This window comes from Leptonychotes weddellii, chromosome 8, assembly GCF_054177405.1.
Source record: "Leptonychotes weddellii isolate Sample4059 chromosome 8, ASM5417740v2, whole genome shotgun sequence".
Lineage (NCBI taxonomy): Eukaryota > Metazoa > Chordata > Mammalia > Carnivora > Phocidae > Leptonychotes > Leptonychotes weddellii.
Window position 1 is genome coordinate 10,136,667 of NC_138376.1, and position 7,129 is coordinate 10,143,795.

A 7,129-nucleotide genomic window follows, 5' to 3' on the forward strand; every position below is an offset into this window, starting at 1 on the left:
CAAGAGATAACCGTTGCAGATCAAGCCCTAACCAAAATTGTGCTTAGGAAATAATAGGGCAAGAACCTCCCGGATTTTTAAAAAAGAGCAATGAAACAGGGCACCAAAAGGTCTCCCACACTCTCCTGGAGCACTCATTCACAACAAACCAGAGGGTCTCCTGATGGAAAACAGACCCACACACACAACCCTCTCGCTGCCCACCCCCCCCAATAAGAGTGCTGGGAAAAAACTCCTGCTTCTACTGGACAAAACAGGTGTATGAGGGAAGAGCTGCATTGGGAGGATGAAGGGGCAAAAACTGGCTATTCTGTTAACCTTCTAGGATTCCTGGTAACTAAACACTGCTGGTGATGACATTTCAATGCACACTGGCCTTCCTCTTCATGGGTGGTGGAGCTTGACAGACTTACAAAATTAGAACTTAAAATCCAATTTAGGCCTCTCAAGCAGCACCAGCCCTCAAAAACAGCTCTCCAGAACTTCAACCAGTAGGGTTCCCCTTTCTAACCTCCTCATACATCCTATGACTATGTGAGTAATTATGTATAACGTTCCCATTACTCATGCTGCTTCATTAACATATCTGGGCAGCCTTTGTTTTACCGCATGGCCCCGACCCTGGTGAGGACTGAGGGCAAATGATTTCCCCAGCGCCCCACAGTCCCCTAAGCAGCAAAGTCAGGGGCGACAATACAAGAGCAAAAAAAAAAAAAGATTATCCAGCCGATCTGTCACAGCCCCTGCAACGAGAAAGCAGGTTCTCCTTCCTCGGAAGCCTGGAGAGCTAATGCGCCCAGCAGGGCCTCAGGTACCACCGAGAGGTTGGGGAGGGGGGGACACTTACAAAAACACAGAGCACAAACCAGCCAGTCCCAAGGGGTCCTGGGATCTCGGCTCTTTTTCCAATGAGAAGTCAAGGAGACAGCCAGCTGGGGATAAGGGGGTAGCTCCACCAACTGGTGTTTAAAAAAACAACAAACACAAACATGCACTTGAGACGGACGCACTCCTTCTGTTCCAGGAGGCTGACAGACTGCCTTAACTTCCCCAACCTTCTTAAGCAAAAAAACCTCTCCGGAGCCTGCCCAGAGCCCCGGTTATGGCCTTTTCTCCCCCTTTTCGGGGTTACAGTGATCATCTTACTTCTAAAGACAACGAAAAACTGGGGAAAAGATATGTAGCCTTTAACTCTCTGGCCAGTGTCTCTCTGCCTTGGTTTTCTCTTCTGTAAAATGGACTCGACAGCCTCTTTTTTTCTGGTGTGAATGCACTATGGAAACCAATGTGGGCGGTGATTTCCGAACTGACTGGGCCTTCTCTTCATGATGCTTTCAGGAGGAGTGGGTGTTGTGTGGCCCATCTACGGGGTTTTCTACAATCCAAGCTCTTCTGGCACATTTCTTCAAACTTCAAAGAGAACCCCAGGAGAGATGGGCAGCGTTCTCACAAGATGAGCAAAATCTGTTGCAAAAACAGTGTGGAAGTGGAAAGAAACCCAGACACACACCCGAGAGGCCCAGGATGTGTCGTCCCAGCTGCTTGCTCGGGTGGGACCTAGCCCTCACCGGTGGGACAGGATCTACGTCCCTACAACACAGACCCTTTCTGATCCCAGACGTCCTCAGAGAACTAGAGTTACAAGCCACGTGCAAGCAGAGGCAGGAACAGCAAGTCCCAGAAGCAGGCAGGTTTCCCTGACCAGGAGCCAAGGGGTATCCAGCTCTCCCTGCCACTTCCTACAAGGTTCAGCTCCGCTTTTAGTGACTGTATCCTGAATCGGCAATGAATGAAAACTCCCTTATTAAAAAGTGTGAGGCTGGGGCACCTGGGTGTCTGCCTTCGGCTCAGGTCACAATCCCAGGGTCCTGGGATCGAGCCCCGCAGTGGGCTCCCTGTTCAACGGGGAGCCTGCTTCTCCCTCTGCCTCTGCCCTCCCCCTCCCTCTTACAGGCACTGCGTTCTAATAAATTCTTTTTAAAAATTTTTTAAAATAAATAAAAGGCGTGAGGCTGGCAGAAGGTATAGTGTTAACCAAAGTCCCAAGAAAATTAAAAGGGTAAGAAAAACCTCACTCAGGGGCGCCTGGGTGGCTCAGTTGGTTAAGCGACTGCCTTCGGCTCAGGTCATGATCCTGGAGTCCCAGGATCGAGTCCCGCATCGGGCTCCCTGCTCGGCAGGGAGTCTGCTTCTCCCTCTGACCCTCCTCCCTCTCATTCTCTCTGTCTCAAATAAATAAATAAAATCTTTAAAAAAAAAAAAAAGAAAAACCTCACTCAGATGGTCTACAAAAAAGCAGACAAATTAACAGCAATACCAAAGTCATCAGAGCTCCCACCTCCTGGAACGAAGGAAGCCTGTGATCATGAGGCAGGCAGGGAAAAGGCTTTAGGGGCACAAAAGGAACCAGAAAAAGGGAGACTGGAGGCCAGCTGGAGAAGTACCTGAGACCTGGGGGGGCCAGGAAGGGGAGGCAGGTATCAGAGGTTACCTCCTAGAGCTCGAAAGAAACAAAAGAGAAATTGATTCAAACTAAGAAACTGAGATTCAATTGGTCTCCTTTCCATTAACAGGTAGGTTTAAGGATTTGAAAGGGAACTAACCGTCAGCAGTATCTAAGTGAGACCCAATAATTAAGGTTGCTGGATTACAAAATTCAAGCTTCTGAACTCCATATAAATTAGGTGTAAAATCACAAATCTTTCTGTCCCCTGCCATCCAGTGACTGACACAACTGTGTTTTTAATTCTACAAGTAATTCAAGTTAGCTCGGCAGGACCACTGTAAGTCACCTTGTGCACCTGGCATGAACTAGATGGGGAGTCTGCTCTAATACCTGGGGATTAGGGCTAAATACAATGGAAGCGTTCTAATCAGAGGAGATAGGGGCCAGAAGCTGGTTAGCTCCTGTAAAGTCTGTCAGGCGGGAAACCTTAAAATCCATAAAGATTTTGACATTCTAACTTAAACACCTAAATGTACTTTTAGTAACAGATTTGTTGAGAATTCTTCAGTGTTCCACGCTATGCTTTTTTTGGTGTGTTTGTTGGGAAGGAAGTTTGGGCATAAATGAAGTTTGGTTCTTAAAAGGGAATCACTTGCCAAACAATGCATGTACGCAATCCCTAAAATTTACCCCCAGTTTTTTAAATGGCGGGGCCCACGTCTAATTTAACGGCCTGATTTTTTTTTTTTTTTTTGGTAATTCAACTTTTATCAAGTGTTCCCAAAACAGTCAACTTAAGTTTTCATAGAAACCAACTCTCAAAAAAAAAAAAAGAAACCAACTCTCTTTCCACACTTGTCCAAAGGTTTACATAGTATTTAACTGTAATTGCAATAATAAGTCTAACTGGAATAACCAGATTTGGAAACAAACAACTGACATTTGGCAAGCCTTCTATGGGTGGGAGCCGAAGGGAACAGAGGGACACACACCCCAGGGCTACTCACTGGCCAGGAGCACCGTGCTAGGGTCTGACAGCCAGGATATTCTGCAGCTAACAGAGCAAGCAGGTTGGATACGTAATTAGGTGGTTAGGACAATGGTTATGTAATCCTGGGGGAGACGTAGAGATGGACCACTAACAGGATTAGAACAGTGCAACAGGGGTGCCTGGCTGGCTCTGTCCCTGGAACACATGACTCTCGGACCTCCAGGTTGTGAGTTTGAGTCCCACCTTGGGTGAAGAGATTACTTAAAAATAAATTATTGGGGCACCTAGGTGGCGCAGTGGGTTGAACTAAACGTCTGACTCTTGGTTTCAGTTCAGGTCATGATCTCAGGGTTGTGAGCTCTGCATTCAGCGGGGACTCTGCTTGAGATTCTCCCTCCCTCTCCCTGTGGCCCCCCCCCACATGCTTGCTCGCTCACAAATAAAATCTTTAAAACATAAAATAAAACAAATTCTTTTTAAAAAGGAACGATGCAACTAAAGGTCCAAAAACGAAATTTCTTAATGCTACAAAACTTTTTAACCGTTTTAGATAAAAATATCAGGAACCTGGGTCCTAAGAACATCATGATCAAGGGCAAACCTTAAAAATATTCCGGTTTGGCCTTTACCAAGGGTTTTAATGTACTAGGCTTCACATGACTTGTCTGTGTCATCTTTGAAAGGAGAAAAATAGTTCCCATTTTGAACAAATACCACTTATATACTCCAACAAAAGATTTTCTCTTTCTGAAGAGGAGAAGTTTAAACAACCTTTGGAGCAAGGTATATATTAACACCGGAGTTATTTCCAAGGCACTTGGAAGTGAGTCAATAGCCCCCAGCTCAGCAACAGGAAGTGGTGTGACCTACTATGAGAAAAGACACGCCATTACACCATCTGAATACCAACTAATTCCAGGTGGCTATGTGGGCAGATGACTATGGAAGACACACAAGTCAGCTACTTGTCTACAATGAAGTGATAATCACGCAGATAACAGTTAAGTCGGACTATTTGGGGACACAACTTTTTTCCTTTTAAATTTATATGACACACTTTGGACTCTTTATATAGTCTTCCTTCCATAATCTCTGCATATAGTAAGCACCACTCAAATGTCCCTGCCATATACATTTACACAACAAAGAGTAAAGTTTTCCACTACTAGACAGAGGCAGAAAGAAAGCCACGTAAACAGCTAAGGAAAGAAAAAACATAGCAATTAAATGACATGTACAAGGTTTGCTTGTTTGTTTTCCCTCAGAACTGTGAAATAACCCAAGGGTATTAAGGGGGGGCGGGGAAGGAGCTCGTAAATCCTACCACTGTATTTTGGTGTACTTCTCCTTTTTTCTTTATAATTTTATGTAATTGTAATTATAGTAAATCCTGCTTTTGAACCTTGTAATGTGAACTTCTCCCAGTTTTGTTTAATCATACTGCAACTTTTACATCAGAAAATTAGATACTTAAAACTTGACAGCCTAGTGGTACAAATTCTGCCTGAGCTGTCCTAGAAATCAAACTGGTCATTTGTTTTTGTGCTCAGCACATGACTCGGAGCTTTGTGTGGCAGAGGTTTTTTTTTTTTTTTAATTTCAAACTCCTACCTGCTATAAAGCCTCAAAGATCAAATGGTGTTGAAGCCTGGGTATCACCCTCGTTATTCTCCCTAGAAATAACCCATCCAGTGGAGTGATGGAAATGGCAGAAAACATCCATGGAGCAGAAACATGTAACTGTTTTTATTGTCCAAGTGGATTGGGACTTTGAAAGCAAATGTTTTCAGTGATTCAAGGTATTGTGGTGGGAGTCGTGCCCAGCACAATTAAGACGAGATTACAATTTATGAGTTTCTCAAGGATACCATTTAATACGAAATATAACCATCATTTCTCCCAAAGCCTGCCATCGACAATCCCACCCCACAAACTCTGCTTTGCGGAGGCAATAAACTGAATGGCAACGCGGCAGGCATCTGAGGCTTGAGACCAATTGTAGGAAATGTGCTGCCTTCCACCAGCTCGAGGAATAACACCCCCTGACACAGAGAGCAGCATACTCTGTTTTACATCTTTCCCGCACAGGATCCCTCTACATAAAAGTGAGGGGCAAAAACAGGTGTTACCTTTTCCATTTTACAGAAAACTAAACAGACTCAGACTGCGAGCCTCCCGTTCTACCGTCCGGAAGTACTAAGCGCAGAGTACCTTGAGACTTAGTTGTCCCGTGCTCTTCCAAGAACACGTATCAATGACGAGTCTTCCCTGGTCCGCCCCCCCCGCCCCAAAAGATAAAGCACAGAGCTGGCACAGCGAAGGAGGAGCGCCACCCCCTCCCACGGTATTACAGGGCTCCCAGAAAGAGCAACAGTTGCTGCTGAGCAGCATCACCCAGGAAGGCATCCCGTCACATCCCCCAAAGGCACCCCAAACACGACTTCAAGTGACGAGGTGGCCAAATCCACAACACAGTCCTCCTACAAAGCAAAGCGTTCCCTGAATAAAGTTTCCTTGCTTTTTGAAAAGCGTTGCTGAGCGATCACAGCGACCACCGTAGTAATGCCACACCATCAGCCGACCTGGAAACAGAAGAGGCGAAACACATTTCTGCAGAAAGGAGGCGTCTCCTCCCGGTTCCCCACCCCCTAAATGGAACCGGAGCTAGGTCGGCAGCCCTCGTTGGGGGACCAAAGGCTCCCAAGCGCTCACCTGCAGGGAAGCGCAGCGTTCCGGGGCGGAAGGCGGAGGCCGATCGCATCTTCCTCCTCCTCTTCCTCCTCCCACGCCGCAGCCCCGCTCCGCCGCAGCCCTGCTCCGCCGCGGCCCCCGCCTCCGCTCGCTCCCTCCTCCCCCCGGCCGCCCCGCCGCGTGGAACCTCCCGCCCGACTTTTGACGTCACGGAGGAGGAGGAGAAGGTTCCACCCGGGCCCGTCCCTTTGTGACGTCACAATGACAACAGAACGCGGCCGGGAGCGTCCGGGAACCCGGAGCGGGGGAGGGGGGGCAGAGGGAGGAGGGGGGGGAAGGCCGGCGCGAGCCTGGGGGGAGAACCGGGGGGCGGGGAGGGGGCGCGCTGACGTCTCGCCGGCTTAACCTGTTGCTCTCGAGACGGCACTGGAGCCGGCGGGCAGGGCCGCGGGGAGCCGGCCGGGCCGCCGCCGCCATGCTCGGCCGTGCGCGCGGCGGGGGGCGCCCGCTGCAGCTGTGCGCCGCGCCGCCCCCACCCCGGCACGCCCCCGACCCCCCCCGCGCGCCGCACCGCCCCCTCCCCTCCCTTCCCCCGGGCCCAGAAGGCCGCACCGCCCCCGCGCCCCACCCACCCGCCGGCCCGCCCGCCAGCCTGTCAGCCTGCGGGCCGGCCAGAGCCGAGCCCCGAGCCGGAGCCGGAGCCGCAGCCCGAGCAGCCCGGAGCCCGGCGCCGGCAGCCCGCCCCCTACAGGCCGCGCGCGCGCGCGCCCGCCCGGCCCCGACCCAGACCGCCGCGACCCCCGCGCGCCCTCCCCTCGGCTGCCGGCTCGAGCACGTCGGGAAGACGGGCTCCGCTCCGCTCCCCCGGCGTCAACTCGTGCTCTGCCTCCCGCGGCCACCGCCAGCCACGGGGCTTGCGGCCGGACGCCCCGACTCGACACAATCCACTGACCGCCAGCAACAAAAAAATCCCACCCCACACCAATCTCCAACTTAGCGAG

The 7,129-nt window shown here is 50.2% G+C and overlaps 1 long non-coding RNA gene across 2 annotated transcripts; it reads right to left on the reverse strand.

The window, feature by feature from the left end:
* Positions 1–915: 915 nt before the first annotated feature.
* Positions 916–6,239, reverse strand: LOC145722933 (uncharacterized). Of its 2 annotated transcripts, XR_014147498.1 has the most exons (3): positions 6,150–6,239; positions 2,272–6,019; positions 916–2,070 (listed from the first exon to the last, which is right to left on the reverse strand). It is a non-coding gene; the product is annotated as an uncharacterized LOC145722933 (long non-coding RNA). The 2 variants fall into 2 exon arrangements; XR_014147497.1 differs by lacking the exon at positions 6,150–6,239 and having other exon boundaries at positions 2,272–6,141.
* Positions 6,240–7,129: the final 890 nt, after the last annotated feature.